This window comes from Hemiscyllium ocellatum, chromosome 20 (assembly GCF_020745735.1).
Source record: "Hemiscyllium ocellatum isolate sHemOce1 chromosome 20, sHemOce1.pat.X.cur, whole genome shotgun sequence".
In the NCBI taxonomy this organism is placed as follows: Eukaryota; Metazoa; Chordata; class Chondrichthyes; order Orectolobiformes; family Hemiscylliidae; genus Hemiscyllium; species Hemiscyllium ocellatum.
In genome coordinates, this window is record NC_083420.1 from 19,680,621 (window position 1) to 19,706,766 (window position 26,146).

The 26,146-nt window shown below is 42.8% G+C and overlaps 1 pseudogene; it reads right to left on the reverse strand.

Moving 5' to 3' along the window:
- Positions 1-25,747, reverse strand: part of LOC132825582 (cytochrome P450 2K6-like) — a 107,644-nt pseudogene extending 81,897 nt beyond the window's left edge.
- Positions 25,748-26,146: the final 399 nt, after the last annotated feature.

A 26,146-nucleotide genomic window follows, 5' to 3' on the forward strand; every position in this document is an offset into this window, starting at 1 on the left:
TCAGATCTGAGTGTAAAATCTGCCTTGATAGGTCGTAAGTTTTATTTTTGCAGTTCGGTTACTGTGAAGACATTCTCACAAGGATGCCGATGTATGTTTAACAAAAGAAGATTGTTTTATTATTTTAATTTGTGTAATAAACATAAGTGATAAGATCCTTCAGGTCATATTCATAAACAGCAAAACAATTCCACCCTTTTTACAGACAATCAATCCCAGGAAAGTAACACTCCTTCCTTCATATTAAAGTTTCTGACTTATCTAACAAGGTCAAAAGCATTTGCTTTTGGTCACTTTGTACTCATTGACCAGAAGTGATTCTTTCCCTTTCTCCAAGTGACACAAAGACAAGTTCGGTCACTGATCTTTCTTCAGCAATTTCTCAGAAAGCTCAGGACTTTTTCACAACCATTCCAAACGCAACTTAATTAAAACTTTAGCAACTGTCTCAAAACATAGTTTCTTTAGCTTAAATCACCCTGGCTCAAAGGTAGAAGACAGAGGGTGGTGGTGGAGGATTGTTTTTCAGACTGGAGGCCTGTGACCAGTGGAGTGCCACAAGGATCGGTGCTGGGCCCTCTACTTTTTGTCATTTACATAAATGATTTGATTGCGAGCATAAGAGGTACAGTTAGTAAGTTTGCAAATAACATCAAAATTGAAGGTGTAGTGGACAGCGAAGAGGGATACCTCAGATTACAACAGGATCTTGACCAGATGGGCGAATGGGCTGAGAAGTGGCAGATGGAGTTTAATTCAGATAAATGCGAGGTGCTGCATTTTGGGAAAGCAAGTCTTAGCAGGACTTATACACTTAATGGTAAGGTCCTAGGGAGTGTTGCTGAACAAAGAGACTTTGGAGTGCAGGTTCATAGCTCCTTGAAAGTGGAGTCGCAGGTAGATAGGATAGTGAAGAAGGCGTTTGGAATGCTTTCCTTTATTGGTCAGAGTATTGAGTACAGGAGTTGGGAGGTCATGTTGTGGCTGTACAGGACATTGGTTAGGCCACTGTTGGAATATTGCATGCAATTCTGGTCTCCTTCCTATCGGAAAAATGTTGTGAAACCTGAAAGGGTTCAGAAAAGATTTACAAGGATGTTGCCAGGATTGGAGGATCTGAGCTACGGGGAGAGGCTGAACAGGCTGGGGCTGTTTTCCCTGGAGCGTCGGAGGCTGAGGGGTGACCTTATGGGGGGTTACAAAATTATGAGGGGCGTGGATAGGATAAATAGGCAAAGTCTTTTCCCTGGGATTGGGGAGTCCAGAACTGGAGGGCATAGGTTTAAGGTGAGAGGGGAAAGATATAAAAGAGACCTAAAGGGCAACGTTTTCACGCAGAGGGCGGTATGTGTATGGAATGAACTGCCAGAGGATGTGGTGGAGGCTGGTACAATTGCAACATTTAAGAGACATTTGGATGGGTATATGAATAGGAAGGGTTTGGAGGGATATGGGCCAGGTGCTGGCAGGTGGGACTAGATTGGGTTGGGATATCTGGTCGGCATGGAAGGGTTGGACTGAAGGGTCTGTTTCCATGCTGTACCTCTCTGACTCTATGACATGCTTTTTTTTTGGAACTGCTGCTTTAAACTGAATGTTAGAAATGTTTTTATGACCTTATAAAATATACGAAACCACCTTCACAGAACTAAACCAAAATCTCATTGATTTCTACTTTAAACTGCAGTTCCCAAAAAAATTTCATCACACTTCTCACCCCCAAAAATCATAACATTGATGGTAATAATATATCCGGATTAAACACAAGGGCTATTATCACAATGAAGTTCTATGCCAATCCATTTTGATCATGACATCCATTTCCTCCCACCTTTGCTCTTGACAACACATCTGCTACATCCCACATCTCTGTCACTGCAGTTGAAAAGTGTGGTGCTAGAAAAGCACAGCTGGTCAGGCAGCATCCCAGAAGCAGTCAAATCAGAATGAGGCTTGTGGCCCAAGGGGGCTGGGAGAAAAATGGGAGGAGGTAGGGCTGAGGGGAAGGGAGCTGAGAATGTGAGAGGTCAATGAAGTGGGGGTGAAGGTGATAGGTCAGAGAGGAGGGTGGAGAGGATAGGTGGGAAGGAAAATGGACAGGTATGACAGTTCAAGAGGGCAGTGCTGAATTGGAAGGCTGGATCTGGGATAAGGTGTAGGGGAGGGGAAATGATGAAGCTAGTGAAATCCACATTGATCTCCCAGTGTGGTTGGAGGGTGCCAAGGTAGAAAATGAGGTGTTCTTCCTCCAGGCATTGGGTGTTAGGGTTTGGCGGTGGAGGAAGCTTAAGACTTGCATGTCCTTGGTAGAGTGGGAGGGGGAGTTATAGTGTTCAGCCACAGAGTGGTGGGTTATTTGTTGCATGTGTCCTAGAGATGTTCTCTGAAACATTCCACAAGTTGGCGTCCTGGGTGACATGCAAGTCCTGGGCCTCCTCTACCAAATCCAAGCCACCTGTTGGAAGAACGCCTCATCTTCTGCCTTGGGACCCTTAAAACACATGGGATCAATGTGGATTTCACTAGGTTCCTCATTTCCCCTCCCCCCCACCTTATCCCAGATCCAATCTTCCAACTTGGCACTGCCCTCTTGAACAGTCCAACCTGTCCATCTTCATTCCCACCTATCTGCTCCACCCTCCCCTCTGACCTATCACCTTCACCCCCACCTTCATCCACCTATCGTACTCTCGGCTACCTCCCCACCAGCCCTACCCCCTCCCATTTATCTCTCAGCCTCTTTGGGCCACAATCCTCATTCCTGATGAAGGGCTTAGGCTTGAAGCGCCGACTCTCCTGCTCCCCGGGTGCTGCTTGACCAACTGTGCTTTTCCAGCACCACACTTTTCGATTCTGATCTCCAGCATCTGCAGTTCTCACTTTCTCCGAACCCTGTCACTGCAGTCAAATGGAAAATTGATTCACAAATCCAGGAAACATCGCAAGGAAATCAAATCTAACAGCCATTGATTAATGAAACTAATTAATGAAAAGAGAGATCAGATAAATCATGAATGAAGTGGTGACATCAGCGACGCACAGCACACACATATGGGTACTTTGGGAATGAAGTAGCACCCACACCAGACCCCAGCTCCAGTTCACTGACATCGGGTGGAACTTGAAAGATAAACTTTTGAATCAAAATAGTAAAGAACAGGAACAGTTCCATTTTAGCCAGAGCCTCACCAGTGCAAGCCCGCCGACCTGCAGAGAAGAGAGTGCAAAAATATGTCAACATAGCTCTTGAAATAAACAGTTATCTTTGAAGACAACTGAACTTCAGAAATATGACATTACAGTTTGAAAACAACCTTTGTCGTGATGCTCTCCATCTATTTCACATCTGTTCAGACTGCAATTCGATTAAATAACATGAAAAGGTGCCTGCCACAGTTCAATGGTTAGCACAATCATGTCAAAAACAGACAAGTGTGGATATAAGCCCATAAGAACTTTTTAAAAAAGTTAGAATTGGTACATTTACTGCAAGAAACATCAATGTCGCAAACTATGAATGCAATCATCATTTATTGTGTGAAACCAAATCTATAATATCTGTGTAACAGGATTGTATTAACACAAGAATGACTTAATTGTAAGACACTGATCACTCTCGAGGACAGGAACCTGGTGGAATATGTTCAATTGCAATTGAAAGCAAAACACTACAGATGCTAGAAGTTGGAAACGCACAGAAAATGCTGGAGGAACTCAGCAAGTCTGGTAGTGTGTATGCAGAGGTACCATTCTCTCCTTTTTGCACTTTAATTTTCATTAATTTTAAATCTCTTTTTCTCTTTCATCCCCATTACCAACCCCTTTGGATTTTGCAATGGGCCTTTGTACCATTTGCCCCCTGCTCCTCCTCTGTCTCTGTTAAAAGTATCAGAGATACCACAATCCAACACCTTTCCATTCTGAAGAAATCATGCTGGACTCAATATGTTAACTCTGTTTCTCTCTCATGTGAAAGAATATTCCTCAATTACCTGGATGTGTTCGGTTCCAATAACATTCAATAAACTTGACACCGTCCAGATATCCCCTTCCTGGACCTCTCCATCTCCATCAACAGTGACCAACACAACACTGACATCTTCCAAAAGCCCACTAACTCCCACAGCTGCCTGGATTACACCTCCTCCCACCCTGCCTCCTGTAAAAACACTATCCCATATTCTCAATTTCACCGCCTCCGCCACATCTGCTCCCAGGATGACCAGTTCCATCACAGAACACATCACTTGGCGTCCTTCTTTAAAGACCACAATTCCCCCTCCCACGTGGTTGATACTGCCCTCCAGCGCATCTCATCCACTTCTCGCAGCTCCACCCTGGAACCCCACCTCTCCAATTGCAACATGGGCAGAACCCACCTGTCCTCAACTTCCACCCCACCAATCTCTGTATACATCGCATCATCCTCCACCATTTCCGCCACCTACAAATGGACCCCACCACCAGAGATATATTTCCCTCCCCGCCCATATCCACTTTCTGTAAAGACCATTCCCTTTGTGACTCCCTTGTCAGGACCACGCTCATGACCTGTCCTACATGTCAATTTTCCTTCCCACCTATCTGCTTCACCTTCCCCTCTGACCTATCACCATTACCTCCCCACCTCCATCCTCCTATCACACATGACCCTGCCATGTTTCCTTGCATTTGTTCAGTAACTAAACACAACAGCATTGGTGTGATGTCCTAAAAGTGTGATAGTGCATTTTTAATAACTTTACTTCGATCAATCCCCAGTCTGTGTTTTGATAGCACTTCTCACTTTGCAAGCCAGAGCAGGTTTTGACAGTCTTAAGAAACCAGCTTCCCAATCTGGATTGCTCACTCCCCTGGTTAAAAGCTATGTGCACAGATAGCGGATTAAATGGTGTTTTGACCACAACTCATCCCTTTGGAACCCCATAGCTTACCACACTGCAAAAAAAATTGTGATAATAGAAAGGAGTTCCTTTCTGCTATATTTCCTACATTTTATACTCTCTTGACCAGTGAGAGAAAATTCCTATAATACATAGTTGAAAATTAATAACTTGCGTTACCTGCGGAGAAAGGCATGAAGGCATCTCTCTTCACAAACTTGCCCTCGGCATTCAGAAAGTGAGATGGGTTGAACTCATTTGGTTTCTCCCATTGGGTTTTATCATACAGCACAGAGGACAGCAGTGGGATTACATGGGTTCCCTTAAAAATGTTAAAAATATAATTGGTGTATGACTCTCTATTATATTATAGTCCATCACGATAACCAGCCTTCCTACCACTGACTCTGTCTACACTTCCCGCTGGCTCAGGAAAGCAGCCAACATAACTAAAGACCTCTCCAGCATTGATTAGGCTCTCTTCCACCCTCTTCCATCAGGCAGAAGACACAAAATTTTGAAAACACATACCAACAGATTGAAGAACAGCTTCTTCCCTGCTGTTGTCAGAATTCTGAACAGAACTCCCACAAATTAGAGTTCATCTTTCTTTGCCTCGTCTCTACAGCTATAATAGTATTTTCTGCATTCTGTTCAGGTAGGATTTGTCTGGTTAGCATGCAAAACAATACTGTCTACTTTAACTCGGTATATGTGACAATAATAAGTAAAATCAGATCAAAAGACATTATTGAAATTATTTGCACAGTTGTTAAGTAATAATCTTTCTGGGACATTAAATACAACATTCATTTGAATTCAGACTCTTGTATCATGAGCTTCTTTAATCACTCTACTGTGCTTTCAGCTGCATAGACTAAGCTCTGGGATTCCCTTCCTAATCTTCTCAACCTGTCTATCTCTCTTCCTTCCTTCATGATGCTTGGTTATAATACATTGACCTTTGAATCATTCAGTTCTGGATTGAAATTTCACCCTCAGGCTCAAACAGAAAAATCACAACCTCTGGCCCTCCACTGCAGGAATGCTGCAATGCCAGAACTACCGTCTTTGGGAAGGTACTGTTTTGACAAGGAGGATAGCAATTACGCCCAGTGTTCTGGTCAATAGTAATCCTTAAATCAACATCATAAAGAAGAGGTTACCTTCTCATTATCATATTGTTTTTTTGGTGGGGGGATGTTGCTAAGTATCTACTGGCTACTGCATTTGCTACATTATAGCAGAGATTGCACCCAATTTAAAAGTACGTCATTGTTTGTGAACTGCTTTGACAGGTTTGCTGGTTGCAGAAAGTGTGATAAATACATGTCTTCCTTTAAAGCCTATCTCTTTGGCCATGTCTTCATCACTTTTCATACTACTTCTCTATGTGGTTGGTGCCATTATTTCTCTGATATCAAGCCTGGGAACATTCTTTAGACAGTATACTGTATTAAAGTTGGTAAGCAAATACAAGTTGTCATTTTTGTTAAAGAAAATCACTTTGATTTATTCTCCCTTGTCTATTCTCTCTATTAGGTGCTTTACACCTAAAACTAACAGAATGATGCATCGAAGGAGAGACCTGTGGCTACACTTATCGTGCCACACAAACACACAAACAAGGAGTGGAGGACCAATTAGTCCCTCAAGCCTGCTCTGCTATTTGATAAAAAAAAAGACTTTCCCATTTCAGATGGAGTTTAATTTAGATAAATTTGAAGTGTTGCATTTTGGAAAGGCAAATCAGGGCAGGACTTATACACTTAATAATCAAGTCCGGGGGATTGTTGCTGAACAAAGACACCTCAGAGTGCAATTTCATAGCTCCTTGAAAGGGGAGTCACAGGTCGATAGAATAGTGAAGAAAGTGTTGGTATGCTTTCCTTTATTGGTCAGTGCATTTAGTAGAGGTCTTGTTGCAGTTGTACGGGACATTGGTTTGGCCATAGTTGGAATACTATGTGCAATTCTGGTCTCCCTGCTATCGGAAGGATGTTGTGAAATTTGAAAGGGTTCAGAAAAGCTTTACAAGGATGTTGCCAGGGTTGGAGGATTTGAGCTCTAGGTAGAGGCTGAATAGACTGGGGCTATTTTCCCTGGAGCATCAGAAGGTGAGGGGTCACTTTCTAGAGGTTTATACAATCATGAGGGGGGCATGGGTAGGGTAAATAGACAAGGTCTTTTCTCTAGGGTGGGGAGTCCAAAACTACAGAACAGAGGTTTAAGGTGCGAGGGGAAAGATTTAAAATGGACTTAAGGGGCAACTTTTCACAAAGAGAATGGCGTGTGCATGGAATAAGCTGCCAGGCAGAGTGGTGGATGCTGGTACAATTGCAACATTTAGAAAGCTTCCGGATGGGTAAATGAATAGGAAGGGTTTAGAGGAATATGAGCCAAATGCTAGCGAATGGCACTAGTTTTATTTAGGATACCTGGTCAATATGGACAAGTTGGACTGAAGGGTCAGTTTCGGTGCTGTATTTCTCTATGAGTCTATGACTCTATTCCCACTCTGCTCTCTCTGTTAATAACTTAACAGCAATTTGTAACTTGAACAATGAAAAGTTCTGAAGTGTTTCATCGTGGTCATATTAGTCAAAGACTAGAGTCATACAGGAATGCAACACACAAAAAGATCCTTCAGCCGAGTGAGTCTGTACTGGTCAAAACCAAATACATAAATATTCTAATCCCATTTTCCTGCATTTGCCCATAGCCTTGTATGCCTTGGTATCGCAAGTGTAGATCTCATGAGGGTTTTTTTTCTCCACCACCTTTACTGGCAATGAGTTCCAGATTCCCACAAAGCATCCACTGAGTTAAAAACAAATCCCTCATATTCTCTCTAAACCTCTGAATACAAAAGTTAATGACAGCTAGTTACTTAGGCTCCTAAATTGTAGAATGTATTGAGTGAAACCATGAAAGCCCTTTCTCCCTCTTAAACATCCTTCATTAAATGTCAGACTATCAGACTCCAATTCTAGCCATCCTTTCCCAAGGGTACCTTTGGAATGAAGTATCCTCTGAAGATTACGTCCACTGTTGTTTCATGTGTGACGCTCAATGGTACAACATCACCAAACCTCTGGATTTCATGGATCACTGCATCAGTATATGGCAGATTTTTCCGATCCTCAACTGTGGGAGGTCGTTCCGATCCAATAACTCTGATAATTTCCTCATAAACCTTTTCTGTGAACCAAACAGATTTTTAAAGTCATTGGAAGTACTGTCATGATATCTTCAAACAAGTTCAAAATCTCAATCAAGGAAAAAGGAGAATATGCAAATTGAAAATCATCCAACAAGGTCAGCTCCAGAGAGGAATTAATCAGAGTGATTCTTACTCTGGATCTCTGGATATTTCATCATCAGAAGCATTCCCCAACGAAGTGTGGTTGAGGTGGTCTCCATCCCTGCAGCAAACAGGTTAATCGTCGTGTACAGTAAGTTGTCTTCATGGAAGTATGAATTAGGGTTGGCTGATTCCTAAAAAGAAAATTAACAATGTAACAACTCAGAATTGGAATGGGACCTAAACTGTGTAACCTGACACCTGGGTAATGCAGCACAGAGTAGGGGTCAGAAACATGAGACATCTTTATATTTACTCCAGAATGCTGCACTTTCAGAGGTTATAGTTTTTGGGATAAGAGATTATTCCAAAGCTGTTGATTGCCTCTCAACTGATGCACATTAAACAAAATCTATTCCATTGCACCTTTCAGCATACTTAAGATGTCCCAATGCACTTTAAAGTCAGTAAAATGTATTTTTGTAGTGCAGTCAACATTATAATGTGGTTCTGGTCAGATCCTATTGATGTTGGACAAATCCACATCAGAAAAGTCACTGCACTTCAAAACCGATTCATGAGCTGGAAGATACTTGGGCATGCTGGAGTTATGAAAGACACAGTGCAAATGACAGTTCTTCCTTTATTAAAACAAAGATTGTTTTCACACCCTCTACCTCAAATCATATGCATTTGCATAAAAGGAGTCCATTCAGACTATCATGCAAATATCGAACTGAACAAAGTTGACTTTTTTCTCTGAAATCGAGAGTGTGCTGCTGGAAAAGCACAGCAGGTCAGGCAGCATTTGAAGAGAAGGAGAATCGACATTTCAGGCATAAGCCCTTCATCAGGAATGTGGCTTGTAGGTCAGAGCCGAGAGATAAATGGGAGGCGAGGACCATCCTTGTTGTGTTGGGAGGGGTGGGGTTCAATGGCTGTGGTGCGTGAAGTGGAGGAGATGCGCTGGAGGGCATCGTCAACCACATATTGCAATCATGGAAGGAGGAGGCCATCTGGGACTTTCTGAGGTGGAATTGGTCATCCTGGGTACAGATGTGGTGGAGGCAGAGGAATTGGGAATAAGGGATGGTGTTTTTACAGGAGCTAGGATCGGAGGAGGTGTAGTCTAGTTAGCTGTGGGAGTCGATGGGCTTGTAGTAGATGTCCGTGGTTAGTCGGTCGCCGGGGACGGTGTGGAGAGGTCCAGGAAAGATGGAGGTTTCCAAGATGGTCCAGGTGAATTTGAGGTCAGATGGAAGATGTTGCTGAAGTTGATGAACTGTTCAACCACCTGGGGGGAGCACGAGGTGGCATCAGTACAGTCACCGATGTAGTGGAGGAACAGGAGGGGGATGGTGCTGGTGTACCTGCAGAAGATAGACTGATCCAAATATCCAACAAACAGACAGGCATAGCTGGGTCCCAGGCGGGTGCCCATGGCTACCCCTTTGGTTTGGAGGAAGTGGGAGGATTGGAAGGAGGAGGTGTTGAAGGTGAAGACCAGTTCAGCCAGGTGGATGAGGGTGTGAGTGGAAGGGTACTGGTTGGGGAGCCATGAGAGGATGAAACGGAGGGCTTGGAGACCTTCATCGTGGTGAACCTATGTGCACACGGACTGAATGTCCACGGTGAAGATGAGGTGTTGGGGACCGGGGAAATGAAAATCTTGAAGGAGGTGAAGGGCATGGGTGGTGTCATGAACATAAGTGGGGAGTTCCTGAACTAAGTGGGACAGGAAGATGTCGAGGTAAAAGAGATGGGTTCGCTGGCACAGGCGCAGGCTGAGACAATGGGTTGATTGAGGCAGTCAAATTTGTACTTGGCACCGCCCTCCGGACCTGTCCATCACTCCCCCGTCTGACCTATCACCTTCTCCCTCACCTTCACCCACCTATCGCTTTCTCAGCTACCTTCCCTGCAACCCCACCATACTCCCTTTTATCTCTCGGCCCCGACCCACAAACCTCATTCCTGATGAAAGACTTATGCCCAAACTTTCGATTCTCCTGCTCCTCGGAAGCTGCCTGACCTGCTGTGCTTTTCAAGCACCACACTCTCAACTCTGATCTCCAGCACCTGCAGTCCTCACTTTCTCCTTTTTGCTCTGAAACACATAAATATAAATACAACTTTGGAAATGTGACAAAACTCTTAAAACAAAAGTGGAGTTTTTAACCTGCTGTTGTCTGACCATGAATACATCGATTAAACTCCTCATGTCATTGCCATCTAGTTTCTGACGATTTTCCTTGAAGCAGTCTTTGAAGAAGACAATAGTCTGCTCTATGTTGGTAAAAACCATATTGTGTGACCCAGGAAAGAATCTCAGGACTGGAAATGCATTGTACAGCTGCAAAATCAAAACAACATAATGATAGTGATGAAAATATCAAAGCAAAATAATTATCTGCTGTGATGAAGCTACTCTTTTAACAAGGCTATGCTGTTCTTGTTTTTTTATTCCAGAGGATGTAAACAACACAGACTCTGAAAGGGCTGGTGTTGAAGCATTTTAGGCCCAATTTGATAATAGCTAACAGATAATGCCTCAGGCAGAAGGCTTTCAAGTTTTAAAAATAACGCTTGTTCAATGAAAGTGGAGTGGCCAGTTCTCCCAGCTCAGATTTCCTCTCGTTTGGTTTGGTTTGATTTGGGTTTTAGCAGAAGTGGGAAAAAAACTGCTGGATCCAAAGAAGCAATTCCAGGTTGGTACTCTCTCTCTAACCTCTAATCTGTAAGACCCTGTGTTTGATTTTACTTTTTGTGCAAAGGGGTGCTTATGGGGATTGTTGCAAGTATTTGGAATAGCATCATTAAGTTGGGATGATCTGTTGGGTTTTCAGAGATGTTAAGTTATTCAGTATTCTGTTCTCTGTTGCTGGTGTTCCATTCAGTAATCTTGTAAATAAATTGTTCTGTTTAAAACTAAATGGTTTGGCCAGTGGCATTTGTCCTGGAATATCCACCTTACACCTGTTTAAAACAAAGTTTGGGTCTGGGCTACCTTCTTGAAATGTTTTGAGGGTCTGACCTGGTCCACAATACTGCTCACATCTAATGATTTACAATTACAACAAGGTGATACATAAATCTTTGAAACATTATGAATCTTTGGCAAATAGAGAATGTTTTTAAACATTGTGAATAATTATAAGTTTCTACTATAGTTATCATCACGCAATGCCTGAAAGAGTAGTGTAAACAAATTCAACATCTTTCTAAAGGGAATTGGATAAATACATGAAACAATCAGTTTGCAAAGTTATGGGAAAGAGGAAGGGACTTTGACTAATTGGACAATTCTTTCAAAAGAATTGGTGGAGGAACACTGGACTGGATGATCAACTTCTGCATTGTATGATATGATGGTGTAATTCCTGAAGGGCAATCTCTGTGATCACCAGTTGGAAATTTAATGTGACATTAATGTGTGGAAACTGTGAGGCAGCTTGATAGGGTAGTTGAGAGGATGTTTTCACTTGTCAAAGTATTTACAGCCACTGTTATAACTTTCAAAATGATAGATCCCACACTTCAATCAGAGATGGGGAGTGATTTCTTCTCTCAAAATGTCATCAGTCAATAGAGTTCACTGCTGCGTTCCATATTGAATCTATTCAAAGTGGAGTTCATGGTTCATGAGCAGGTTTGCAGATACAGGGAGGCTGTAAACTTCTGTGGTTGGCATTGCCACCCACCTGCCCATCCCTAAATTCACCCATGTTATGTGCAGAAGGGGCAAGCCTAGGGCAGCCTGCCTACCCTCAGCCCAATTAAAGCCCTTAACCTGTCAATTAATGGCCAGTTATATTGCACCGCAGATTTAGTGACACTCCACTTGCAGTCCCTTTCCAATTACTGCGAGTTGCAAATGATCTTTTCTTGAATGTATTACTCTTCAAAAACAGACTGAGACTTACGTGGACCATAGGTGAACCAAAAAGTCGAATATTTTCATTCACTCTCTTTATTAAACCAATAAATGTTTCATCCTCATAATCAAATCTGTCACCAAAAACTATAGAGGAAATTATATTGGCCGTAGCAGAGTTCATTTTCATAGTTGGGTTAAACGGTTGGCCTGCAAAAGAAATTTTAAAGATCACACTCAATCAAATATTGATCCTTTACATGAAATCACAGTTGCATAGCTCTTGTGATAAGACCCTGAAGCTTGTTCCCTTGGCTGTTAAAGGAAGGTGGCCAGGAGGTAGCAGACACTCAGGGTCAAACAGTCAAAGTGATGTACTGCACAGAAACAGACCCTTCGGTCCAATTCAACCATCCCAAACAGACATCCTAAATTAATCTTGTCCCATTTGCCACCATTTGGCCCATTTCCCTCTAAACCCATCGTAGTCATACACCCATCCAAATGCCTTTTAAAGGTTGTAATTGTACCAGCCTCCACCACTTCTTTTGACAACTCGTTCCATATGTACACCACAATTTGTGTGAAAAAGTTGCCCCTTAGGTCCGTTTTAAATCTTTTCCTTCTCACCCTAAATCTATGCCCTCTAGTCCTGGACCGCAGGGAAAAGGCCTTGTCTATTTACTCTATTCATGATTTTATAGACCTCCATAAGGTCACCCCCTCAGCCTCCGATGCTCCAGGGAAAACAGCACCAGTCTATCCAGCCTGTCCCTATATCCAGAATTTTGTTAAGACTTCTTCACTATCCAACTAATACTGTAGAACTGCAGAACAGTTCATGAACTGAGACACCGATGAACTAGAAATCCATGAATAGTTGGTCATTTCAATTGATGGGCGGGGGGGGGGGTGTGGGAGCGGGAGGTAGCATCCAGCAATAATTGTGATTTGTTTTGGATTGATCGTACAAAGATCTTGTAGGAACACAGTGGTCTGAATGTTCCATTTCCGTGATATAGGTTTGTGTGATTCTTTCATGTACATCTGCATTCACAATTAATGCATACAGAGAAAAGAAACTACGGTAATTCTGTTCGTATTCCTCACACAAACTCACCTTTATAAGCATCAATCCTTTTTACCAGAAAATTTGACTCCTCAATTATTTTGTCTTCAATGGTTTTCTTTCCCATTCCAAAATCTCGTAACGTGCTGAGGGTAAATCTTCGCATTTGTTTCCATGACTCCCCATGACCAAAAATAATACCTTAAATTAAATCCATCAGAAAGAAACAAACACTGTGACTCTTGGAATATTCATTTTAACTGACGACATTCCTCAACGAATTGAGGGCAGGACTAATTAATTAAATTATACACGGTGAAGTCAGAAAGGTTCATATTTGTATCGTTTCTAAAGTACATTTCAATAGGCAAACTGTGGGCATTCTAAATGCTTCAGTCACTGAGTTACTTTTCAGGTGTTAGAGTATAGGAAGTGTGTTAACCAATTTATTCACAGCAAGCTTCTGCAAATTGTTTATTTTCCTGATGTTGATGGAGGGACAAATAGGAACATAGTAACATCGCAAGAGGAGTAGACTTAGAGGCTTAGAGATGTACAGCACGGAAACAGACCCTTCGGTCCAACCTATCCATGCCAAACGGATATCTCAACCCAATCTAGTCACACCTGCCAGCACCTAGCCCATATCCCTCCAAACCCTTCCTATTCATATACCCATCCAGATGCCTTTTAAATGTTGCAATTGTACCAGCCTCCACCACTTCCTCTGACAGCCTATTCCATACACATACCACCCTCTGTGTGAAAAAGTTGCACCCTAGGTCTCATCTATATCTTTCCCCCCCTCACCCTAAAGCGATTCCCTCTAGTTCTGGACTCCCACACCCCAGGGAAAAGACTTTGTTATTTATCCTCAGGATTTTATAAACCTTTATAAGTCACCCCTCAACCTCCAATGCTCCAGGGAAAACAGCCCCAGCCTGTTCAATTTCTCTCTTTCGCTCAATCCTCCAACCCTGGCAACTTCCTTGTAAATCTTTTCTGAACCCTTTCAAGTTTCAAAAACATCCTTCCCATAAGAAAAAGACCAGAACTGCATGCAATATTCCAAAAGTGGCCTAACCAAAGTCTTCTACAACTGCAAAATGACCTCCCAACTCCTGTAATCAATACTTTGACCAAAAAAAGGAAAGTATACCGAACGCCTTCTTCACTATTTAAGCAAGCAATTTTTGAAGGTTTTATAGCTTGCATGGATATGTTTCAGCATGGATCAGTCCAGTGGTCAATGGTTTATTGCGGTGGAAAATGCTTACAACTTCTTCTGATATATTTTGGGTTAATAGTCTAAGCTTTAGACTTGGTTCAACTGAGATGAACAAATTCTGCTGAATATCTACTTTCTGGAGCTCTGGATCTTCATACTTTTCATTGTACTCGGCTCTCACCTCAATTTGCCTCTTGGCACAAGGTTCTTCCATCATATAGCCTCATGCTCAGTTTCAAGGGATTCATTTTCAGGTCACCATCTTGGACCACTTTGCACAGCTCTGTGAAACTCATTGTTTCATGAGATACATATCTATCTGACGCCTCACATTTACTTGGTGCTCTCCTTCGCAGTAACCACTCTAACAGTAACAAAGCATTTATCAATTTTAGACCTGATGATAACAACCTGTAGAATGGTGTAAAATGATTTGTTGCAATCATTGGCTCACAAACCAACCTTATAGGCACGATATGCTTATTTCTAGCTAAATGCTTGCATGAAAAGTGTTTTGCAGTTAGAACACTGCTTTTCCCATGCTGGATGTGCTTCCTTTCCCCTGCAATATTTACATTTACCCTCGAGCCTTGCTCTTTCTGCTGGCTTCTATGCAAATACTGGCATTTAGCCTCTTCAGTGTATTCCACCATTCAATGGGATCCTGGCTGATCTAGAGCCTAACCCCATTGCTTAACAGAGATTTACCTATTTCAGATTTAGAATTAATATCTGATCCAGCAACCACTTCCATTTGTAGAAGAGAGTTCCAAACACCTGCAATCATTTGTACTTCCTAAAGTTTCTCCTGAATGTTCTGGCCCTCTTTCTCAAACTATATCCTCTGGTTCTGGAATCCCCAAACAGTGGTAATATGGATCAGACCAAACTGCCTCAAACTATTCTGAAAATAGTCTAGACCCTAACTTTTTCTTATTTTCAAGGTAAATGTAAGATTTGGCCTACCAGATGCAATTTGATTGGTCAAACAGTCGGATTTAAAGCAAAACACTATAGTTCATCCATTATAGTGAAAATGATGTAAAAGAAAGAAAGAATTAGAATCACTTAATTCATTTGAAAACTTAACAAGATAATACATTCAGTAACTATTACTAATTAACTGCTCTAATACAGTAACATCCCATGAACACACCCTTGGCAAAAGGCAGATTCAGAAAACAGATTGTCTTACATGGAGTTCTCCAATCCAACAAGAAAGAACATCAAAACACAATTCTGAGAGAGAGAGAGAGAGCGCCTGAAGGTGCTGGGCATTTGGTTCGGGGGGGCTGTGGTGTGCGCCAAGTCTTGGGAGGAGCGTATCAGCAAAGTGAGGGAGAAACTGGGCAGATGGGAGCTACGGTCGCTCACCATCGCGGGAAAAAACCTGGTCATCAGGTGTGAGGCACTGTCATTGCCGTTATACATGGCACAGGTCTGGCCCATTCCCAGATGTGCCGCTGCAGTCACCCGGACCATCTTCCAATTTATATGGAGATCAAAGATGGACCAGGTCCAAAGGGACTCGATGTATAAAGGTCTGGGCAACGGGACAAAAAATATACCCAATGCCATCCTCACCCTGATGGCCACCTTTGTGTGCGGCTGCATCAAGCTGTGCGTGGATCCCCGGTACGCAAACACCAAGTGTCACTACGTACTGAGGTTCTACCTGTCCCCGGTGTTGCAAAGGATGGGCTGGCCTCGCTGCCACGGAACGCTCCGAGTAATTGGACCATTCCGTATCACCTGTCCTTTGTGGAGAAATTTATGAAGAAAAACACCTTTGACCACAAGTCCATCAGGAAGTGGTCAGCACGTAGTGTCCTTGAGACCCTTCGGGAAAAGGAGAGGCAGATTCTATCAAGCGGTTCCCTGAGCAGACTGTCAAAGCCATTTGGCAGAATGCCTCATCACCAGAACTTTCCAACAAGCACCAAGACACAGCTTGGCTGGTGGTGAGAAGGGGTCTGCCTGTGAGATCCTTTATACACCCAGACTCTCAGCCGCACCACACGCTGCCCTCGAAGCAGCTGCGGAGGGGATGAGACTGTCACACACCTTCTGGAATGTGCCTAAGCAGAAGAAGTCTTCAGAGGAATGCAGTGGTGTTAGTCAAGGTTCGTCCCAAGCAGCGCCGTGACGCGGGACTCCGTGCTCTACGGTCTGTTCCCCGGGACGCACACTGAGACGAACATCAACTGTACCTGGAGGATCATCAACTCGGTGAAGGACGCTCTCTGGGCGGTCCGAAACCTGTTGATCTTCCAGCTGAAAGAGTTGACCTCGACTGAGTGTTGCAGACTGGCACATTGCAAGGTCCAGGACTACGTGCTGAGAGACGCGCTGAAGCTTGGGACAGCTGCTGCCAAGGCACGGTGGGGAAAGACCACCGTGTAACGTCTGCCTGCCTAAAGAAGAACAGGGGGTCCACCCAGTCATTTGGGCTCCGCTGACACCTCAGCAGAAGAGCTGCATAGTAAATGCACAGACTTGTATATAGGAAAAATAAATTTCGATGTCTGTATGTAAAGCAATGTAACGTGTACACAAGAATGGCATGATCAATTGTAAAGAAACCCAAATAATTTTATGAATAAAGTTTATTTTTGAAATAAAAGAGAGAGAGAGAGAGAGAGAGGGAACTCCAGCTTTCAGCAGTAGTAAACAGAGATGTCGCTGAAGCTGAAGATCCCGGTTCTGTCAGAGTTTGAGTATATCCCTTCCGGCTGCTTCTTTTGTTTCAACTTTTAAAACTATCAAAGATCTCACAAGCTGTTCACCCCAGTGGTCTGTAGACTGCATGCCACTCTGCCTTAAAACCTCTCTTCAAACACCAGAGGGCAAAGTAACCTCTTAAAGCCATAGCATTGTCACACCTCACCTCCCTTAAAAAAGTAACCATCAATATGCAAAGATTGGCTTCATTTTTAAAGTCGTAGGTTGTATGTTATTAGTGCATTACCTCGTTTAAGTATGCAAATTTTCCCTGCTACAGTCTATTTCAGTCCATGCTTTCCTGCAACTGAACACCTTTGTCTTTCCTCTTCAAAGTTGTGACAACGCAAAGACAATTACGGTCTCTCGACCTGCCACATGTATAACCTTCAATTTGACTGGCTGCAATAATAAGCTCCACAAACAGGCCAGACGTTTTGTCCTTAAATTTCTCTAAACACTTTAAGATGTTATCATCTATATATCCAAATGTCTCAGACACATTACTGGCAGGATAAATGTCGAAGTATTGCAACATCAACACCAAGCTCAAGGTTTCCTTCTCAATCATGGAATACTTCCATTGATGATTATTCAATTTGCTGGAAAAATACCCAATATGTCTTTCTATCTTCTCATCATCCTCTTGCAAGACTACAGCACCAACACTCACATCACTTGCATCGATAACTACCTTGAATAGCTTTGTATAATTAGGTGTGGCTAATACCGGGGCAGTGATTAACACAGCTTTCAGACTGTCAAATGCCATCTGACAATCCGTTGATGAACTTTATGAATGTCCAATGACTTTGATTGGGTATCCGCAATGACCAGGAACATTGAGCCCTTGAAAGGACCAATCTGGTCAATATGCAATCGAGTTCAGGGTTTATCCGGCCATTCCCAAGAATGCTGGGTGCTCCCGGTAGCAACTTTTATCCTTGTTGACACTGAAGGCACTTCCTCACCAATGCAGCTATGTCAGCATCCAATCCTGGCCACCAGACATACCTTCTTGCCAATATCTTCATTTTGGAAACCCCTGGTTGACCTTGGTAGAGTTTGGCCAGTATTTGGCCTTTACTCGAGACAACTAGTTTCACTAGGACAGGATCTTTTCTTGGTCACAGTCAGATATTGTCCACAGTGACTGGCATGATGTCCTGAAAGTTTAAAACCAAAGCCAAATTCTACAAGGGAGGCACCACCAGTGGGAGGCAACTCAAGGCATCTGTATTAGCCACTTGGCTTCCTGCACTGTGTTCTAACTTGTATGTGCTGAGAATAAGGCCCCAATGCTGAATTCCATCAGAAGCTATGTCTTCCTTCAGTAGTCCTAGCAGGGGTTTGTGATCTGCTATCATGATAAAATCCTATCCATAAAGGTACTGGTGGAACTTTCTCACACCAAAGATGACTGCTGGACCTTCCTACTTGATCTGGCATACTTGCATTCAGCATCAGCCAAGGAAGCATTTTCTATCAGGCATTCCGGTCCACTGGGCCACCGGTGAGCCAGCGGTACCTCGATACCATACGGGGAGGTATTGCATGTCAGCATTACTTCTCCCTTCAGACCTTAGTGGGCCAACACTTTAGATGATGATAGTTGTTTTCTTCACTTGCCAAAAGGTTGCTTCTTCGTTTCGCAACCACTTCCAAGGCTGACACTTTATCAACAGCACGTGTAAGGGAGCAAAGATGGAGGCCAGTATACAGATGAATTTTCCGGAATAATACACTAACCAGATGTAAGTTTGCTCGTTGAATGGAAGGTTCGCTTTCAGGTGCTTCGTCATCATACTAGGTAACATCATCAGTGAGCCTCCGGTGAAATGCTGGTATTATGTCCCGCTTTCTATTTATGTGTTTGGGTTTCCTTAGGTTGGTGCTGTCAATCCCAGTTCTTTTTCTCAGAGGGTGGGAGATTGGGTCCAAATCGATGTGTTTGTTGATAGCATTCCAGTTGGAATGTTATGCTTCTTGGAATTCTCGTGCATGCTTGTCCTAGGATGGATATGTTGTCCCAAAGTGGTGTCCTTCTTCATCTATATGTAAGGATAATAGTGACAGTGGGTCATGTCTTTTAGTGGTTACATAAGGGCGGCACGGTGGCTCGGTGGTTAGCATCGCTGCCTCACAGCCCAGGAACCCGAGTTCAATTCCAATCTTGAGTGACTGTCTGTATGGGGTTTGTACATTCTCCCCATGTCTGCGTCAGTTTCCTTTGGGTGCTCCAGCTTCCCCCCACAGTCAAAAAATGTGGAGGTTAGGTGAATTGGCCATGCTAAATTGTGTTCAGGGATGTGTAGGTTAAATGCATTAGTCAGGGGTAAATATAGGGGAGGGGAATGATTCTGGGTTACTCTTCAGAGCATCAGTGTGAACTTGTTGGGCTGGAGGGCCCGTTTCCACACCGTAGGGATTCTATGATTCTGATATGGTGACAAAATGTCTGAAAACGAAGTTTCCAGCTCAGCGAGCAAACACATCCAAAACCTCAACGGAATTCACTAACTAAAGGAAAGAATTAAGCTCCGGTACAGACATGGGAGCTAGGGCTCTTTTGATCACTCTCACTTTCTTCTCCAATGTGTGTAACCTGGTTTTGTCCATTCTGTAACCCAAATAGGTCACTTGGACTATCTGGAACACACACTTGTCTCTTCTATTATATTTCTCTTTTCAAAGTTTTCCGTTGCAATTCAAGCAGGTCAATTTCCCTTTCTCTTTCTTTTTGTTCAGGCAGGGCCATTCTTTCCATTTCTTTATCCCCGCCCTCTAATTCAAGCTTCTTCATTTGCAATTGGCATTTAGCCATTTCCAATCACTCCAATTGCATTTCTGGCAATTGTACATGCTGTGTGATTGCTACAATTATGTCCTCTTTTCTCACAGACACAGGCAATCCCAACACCAATATTTTTGCCAAGTCCAAAAGCTTTGCTCACATTTTGTGAAACTCCCAGGAAACTTCCACCCCAGGAAACGCTTAGTGACTGATAGAGCCATTACTACACAAGGCACACCCTGTTTAAACCAACCAAATTCAACACCCGAAATAACAGACACCAACACTTCCCACACCATAAGACCATCAGACATTGGAGCACAAATTAGGCCAAATGGCCCATCGACTCTGCTGTGTCATTCAGTCATGGCTGATACGTTTCTCAACCCCATTCTCCTGCCTTCTTCCCATAATCTTTGATTCCCTTCACAATCAAGAACATGTCTACCTCTGTCTTAAATATACTCAATGACCTGGTCTCCACAGCATTCAGTGCTGCTGGTTAAAGCGCAGCAGGTCAGGCAGCATCCAAGGAACAGGAAATTCAACGTTTCGGGCATAAGCCCTTCATCAGGAAAGGGCTGATGAAGGGCTTATGCCCGAAACGTCGAATTTCCTGTTCCTTGGATGCTGCCTGACCTGCTGCGCTTTAACCTGCAACACATTTTCAGCTCTGATCTCCAGCATCTGCAGACCTCACTTTTTACTCCTCAGCATTCTGTGGCAAGGAATTCCTTAGATTCTTCACTATCTGGCTGAAGATGTTTCTTTTCATCTCCAAAACTGTCTCCTAATCACACACTGCCCCATGTCCAATCATCCTAAATTCAAACTGGAATTAGAGATTTTGATCCCGACAAGAACCCTTAATTTCTTATGTTCCAGACCAAGCCTCCTTAAAATATTCAGAAGACAGTCTCGACCCTAACTTTTTCTTATTTTCAAGGTAAATGTAAGGTTCGCGGTTCAATTTGTTTGGTTAAATCACCGGATTTAAAGCAAAACACACTTTATTCATCCAATTATAGTTAAAACACATAATCAAGAGTCATAGAATCCCTATAGTGTGGAAACTGGCTGTTCAGCCCATCATTTCCACACTGCCCCTCTGATGAGCATCCCACCTGGAACCTCCCCACTACCCTAATCCTGTAACCCTGCATTTCTCATGGGTAATCCACCTAGCCTGTACATCCCTGGATACTTTCAGCAATTTAAAATGGCCAGTTGGGTCCGTGGCACTGTGAGGCAGCAATGCTAACCACTGAGCCACTGTGCTGTCCCAGAAAGAAGGAATGAGAGTAACTTAACTTTATTGGAAAACTTTGCAAAAAAATAAATACAGTAACTATTACTAATTAACTGACCCAATATAGTAACATCCCATAAATACACTGTTGGCAAAAGTCAAATTCAGAAAACACATTGGCTCACATGCAGCAATCCAATCCAGGAAGAAAGAATTTCAAAACACAACTCTGAGAGAGGGAGAATGCCAGCATTTAGCTGTAGCAGAGAGAAATGCTGCAGTTTTTCACAACCACAGCATCTTCTGCTGCAGGTTAGGTTGATTGGCCACACTAAATTGCCCATAGTGTCCAGGGATGTAGAAGTTAAGTTGGTTTGGCAGAGTTACAGAATAGGGTAAGGATTGAGTCTGATGGGATGTTCTTTGGAGAATTGGTGTGGACTAGTCGGGTTGAAATGGCCTGCTTCCACACGTAGGGGTTCTATGACTCTAAAGATCTTGTTTCTGTGGCAGTGTGACCACACCCCTTCATGCTGTATCTATTGTTTCAACGTTTTTAAAAATCCCCAAAGCCTCACAAGCTGTTTACTCCAGTGGTTCTGGTCAACTGTTTGCCATCTCTGCCTTAAAATCTGTGTTCAAAATAAAAAGAGCAAAATAGCCTCTTAAAACAACAGCATTGTAAAATGGAAGTAGTTTAACTTTATTGAACATTTCTTTTTCTGTTCATATCTTAAAGACTTTGATCAGATCACCATCTACATTTGAGAAAAGCGACCTTACGTTTATAATCTCTCCCCATAACTTAACTAGGAGAGTTAATAAGCTAGGAACCAGGAAAAACGTTTGCAGCTCTACTTTTAAAAATGCTGTGATACCTTTCATTCCCATCAGAGAGAGAAGTTAGCAAGAATTCCAAGCAGTGTACCTCTGACAATACAGCATTCCTCCACTACCTGGGAGTATTAACCTGGATTATATGTTTGAATCTCTGAGATGGAACTTGAGCCCATACTATCTGACTGAGAAAGAAAGCCACCAATTGTGCCATAGCTTAGAATAGATTGTACTATAAAACAGTGGGCTCTCTTCACAACTTCAGGTTGCGCTGCACTTAACATGGGATTGATGGATTAATGGTCTAACAGGAAGATGTCTGAATTCATACCATTATGCACACAAAACTTTTTCAAAGCTTTTTCATTTGAAACGTCATAAAATGTCAAATATAAAGATATTCGTTTGCAACAGATCAAGTTGTTAAATAATTTGAATATAAAGTTTAAGAAGCCTAGATATTATTATCAGAGATAGTAGGATCACATGTGTGTGGCATTCCCTTGTCTACAAGTGCAGACCTATACTGGATTTACAGACAGAACCAAGTTATTTGGCCTAAATGGGCTGTGCAAGCTTTTATGCTCCCCACAAGCCTCTTCCTACTTTTTTTTATGTATCATAAATCTCAGTTGACACTGGGTCGATTGTCAATTTTAAATTGGAGCTCAATGGATTTCTCTTCACTAATGGTATTCACAAACTCAAGGCAAAAGTGCACTATTTCACAAATGAGTCAAAAAGTGCAGCTCTGGAAAAATGCAGCAAGTGAGGCAGCATCCAGTGAGCAGAAGAATTGACATTTCTGGCATGAAGTGTTATGCCCGAAACGTCAATTCTCCTGCTCCTTGGATGCTGTCTGACCGGCAGTGCCTTTACCAGCACCACACTTTTTAACTCTGATCTCCAGCATCTGTAGTCCTCACTTTCCCCTAATTCACAGATGAACCAGGGTCACAACATATTATGTTTCCAAACCTGCAATATAACCTTTGACACAACAACAAAAATATGTTATTAACATCTCTATAAAAATCATGGAAAATAGGATGCTGAACGAATTTACTGAACACCCCCATGTTGACATCATTAGGTCTAGGATAAAGGCAATAATTTCTGGATATTGCATGATTAAAAACAACTGTATATTTTAGAAATTACAGAAAATTAGTTACAATCTTATTCGATCAATTTTTTTAATGTTTCTTTCCTCAAGTTCTTTAAAACATAATGCTTTTAAAAAAAAATTAACCTAAGTGAAACACTGAAACGTATTCATTATCGGAACAGGGACAGAATACAGTCTGATTTTAACTGATAAGTTATACAACACTGAAGATGCAAATTACCGTGTCCTTTCAAAAGTGTTTCAAATATTGGGGTATGTGCTCTTTCTCCAAATTCATCTGCATTGTTGACGAGAGCATCCTTCACTGCTTCATAACCGGTCAGCACCACTGCAGTTGTGGGTCCCAGCTTGATGCTAAATACATCGCCATATTTCTCAGACAGCTTCAAAAAAAGTTTTACATGGCAAATTATTACAAGTTTTTCCATGACACATCCATTTGTTGTTCATTACACCAGTGACCTTACAGACTGTTCCATGAATGACACACCAATCTCTCCTCAGCAGCACTCACCAGCTCTCAGGATCTACACCGGACATTCACATCACCCTCTGACAAATTTCAAGGCATCAGCTTCAAATCCATTTCTCACACCCTCGACATGTCTTTAGCTTTATGCAGCTCTGTCAGTACCTCACTCAAATACAATGTAAAACACTCTCATTAATATCCTGTTCACTCTCTCTACTGTACCATTTGTATACCTTACGACAGATCTTGATTCGGTTGCCACACGGTGGGCCAGTACATAAGCCAAATCTCTGATTACATTAGCCTTGTGCTCCTGATGTTGGTTGCAAAAACTACTTGCGCCCCTGTGATGGAAAAGAAGGTTTGAGACTGAATCCCAATGTTACCTTGTGGTTTAACAGGGGAGATTTAAGTGTGTGAGGGAGAGGTGCAAGGTTAAAGGGTAAGGATGCAGGATGTTACAGTTTAGCATATGATGGAATGATGGAAGACATTTCCTGGCCTAAAGTCACTGAGTGTTTCTTCAGTTGGTATCACCTATTCACCACACCAGTGACCTTTCAGACTGTTCAATGGGCCACACACCCAGGCTGCACACCACAGTCCCTGGGGATGGAAAATGCCATGCTGACCGGTACCTGAGAGAATTCTGCACCTGGTGGACACTGGAGAGGTGGAAGAACATGGCCACCCCCTCCCACATAACATTTTTATTGAAATTCTTTTTTACTTCTGTTTTTTATCACAATATATTTGTGGTGCCTTTTCAGCTGCGACTAAACACTCAGGCACTCCCACTGATGTGGGTGGTCAGGACGCAGGGGATGAATACACTCAATTCCAGTACTTGGTCAACATGGTTTGGAAAGTGAGGAATGCAGATGCTGGAGGTCAGAGTTGACAGTATGGACAATACAAAGCATAAGGGCATTTGAAGGGTTAAACATGAAGACTGGTGGAATGTTACAAGGATCTGTGGAATTCTACATCACTCCAGCACCAGGGTCCCAGATTCGATTCCAGCTTTGAGCGACTGTGTGGGTTTCCTCCAGGTGCTCTGGTTTCCTCCTACAGTCCGTTGATGTGCAGGTCAGGTGAACTGGCCATGCTAAATTGCCCATAGTGTTAGGTGCATTAGTCAGAGGGAAATGGGTCTGAGCGGGTTATTCTTCAGAAGGTCGGTGTGGACTGGTTGGGCTGAAGTGCCTGTTCCCACACTGCAGGGAATCTAATCAGGTATAGAACAATGGTGATATAATTATAGTTAGGTAGTATAATTAGGTTACATACCCGGCAGCATAATCAGGTTAATCAGAACATGTGACGTATCAGTAAATGTTCGCATGATGTAATAGGGACAACTTAGGGCTGAAAACTATTGTGGCAGATGTAATAGGAAATGTCTAATCATAATATAGTAAAGTAAGATTAAGTTTGAAGTATTTCGGACTTCCATAGTGGCAGAAGTAGAGAGATAACATGAACGAACGTCATTGGTATGTTGCCTAACTGCAGAAAGAATGTCATGACTTAACAGAATTCGACATGCTGATAAACTCGCAGAAAGCATGAGAACTAAAGGTATAAAAATAATGGACCCCGAGGTTCGGGGCAATCAGGAATTCGCTTTCTGGCTGTCACGGTTTTTGTTTGCAAATAAAAAAAATCAACCTCTTGAAGGACTCTCTGTGTCTCCTGGTAATTCTCCACAACAGTGTGGCGCTGGAAAAGCACAGCAGATCAGTCAGCATCCAAGGAGCAGGACAATCGACGTTTCGGGCACAAGCCCTTCATGGATTCCGAATCACTGTCCGAGTTTAACTCGCTCTTACCTTCATCAAAGATTTGTTCAACTTCTTCAGATCCAACATGTGCAGGTTCCCGATCACTGGGAGAGAAGGGGGTCCCGGGGGGAAGTTGATGACTCCGGGATTTTTCAAGCCGCTGTTGAAATACAGCAGGAGGATAATGGTCAGAGCCCCCAGCAACACCAGGGTGACGGCGTCCACAGGGAAAGCACTTACAATCGACATCCCGGGATCGAAACTGGCAACAGGAGGGGCCGCGGCTTATATTCGAGCTCAGCTCCTGCACTGAAAAGATTCAAAAGGGAAATCTCTCACTGATCGATGTGGTTTTAAGTTCTTGCTCTCGGATTATCTGAACTTTCTCTTGGTCGAAACCTTGTTGGACTGTGGTGGGTGGAAAGGGTCTTTCAACCAATTGGAAGGCAGGAAAAACATAGCCCCGCCCAAACATCTCATCTCTCCACTGTAAACAGTCACAGAAAACAACACCTATCTCTCACTTAGTGACAAAGATGACCAGGTCACGATAATCAAAGGGCAAACTGAGCTCACTCGTGAACGATGTTGGCATTGCTGAATCCGTGGGAAAAATTAAGCAACATTAGCAAAAAGTAAATTTACAATGCAGAGAGAAACTAAGTTAAAAATCGCACAACACCAGGTTATAGTCCAACAGGTTTACGTGGAAGCACACTCTTTCAAAGCGCTGCTCCTTCATCAGGTGGTTGTGGAGGACACAATTGTAAGGCACAGAATTTATAGCAAAAGTTTACAGTGT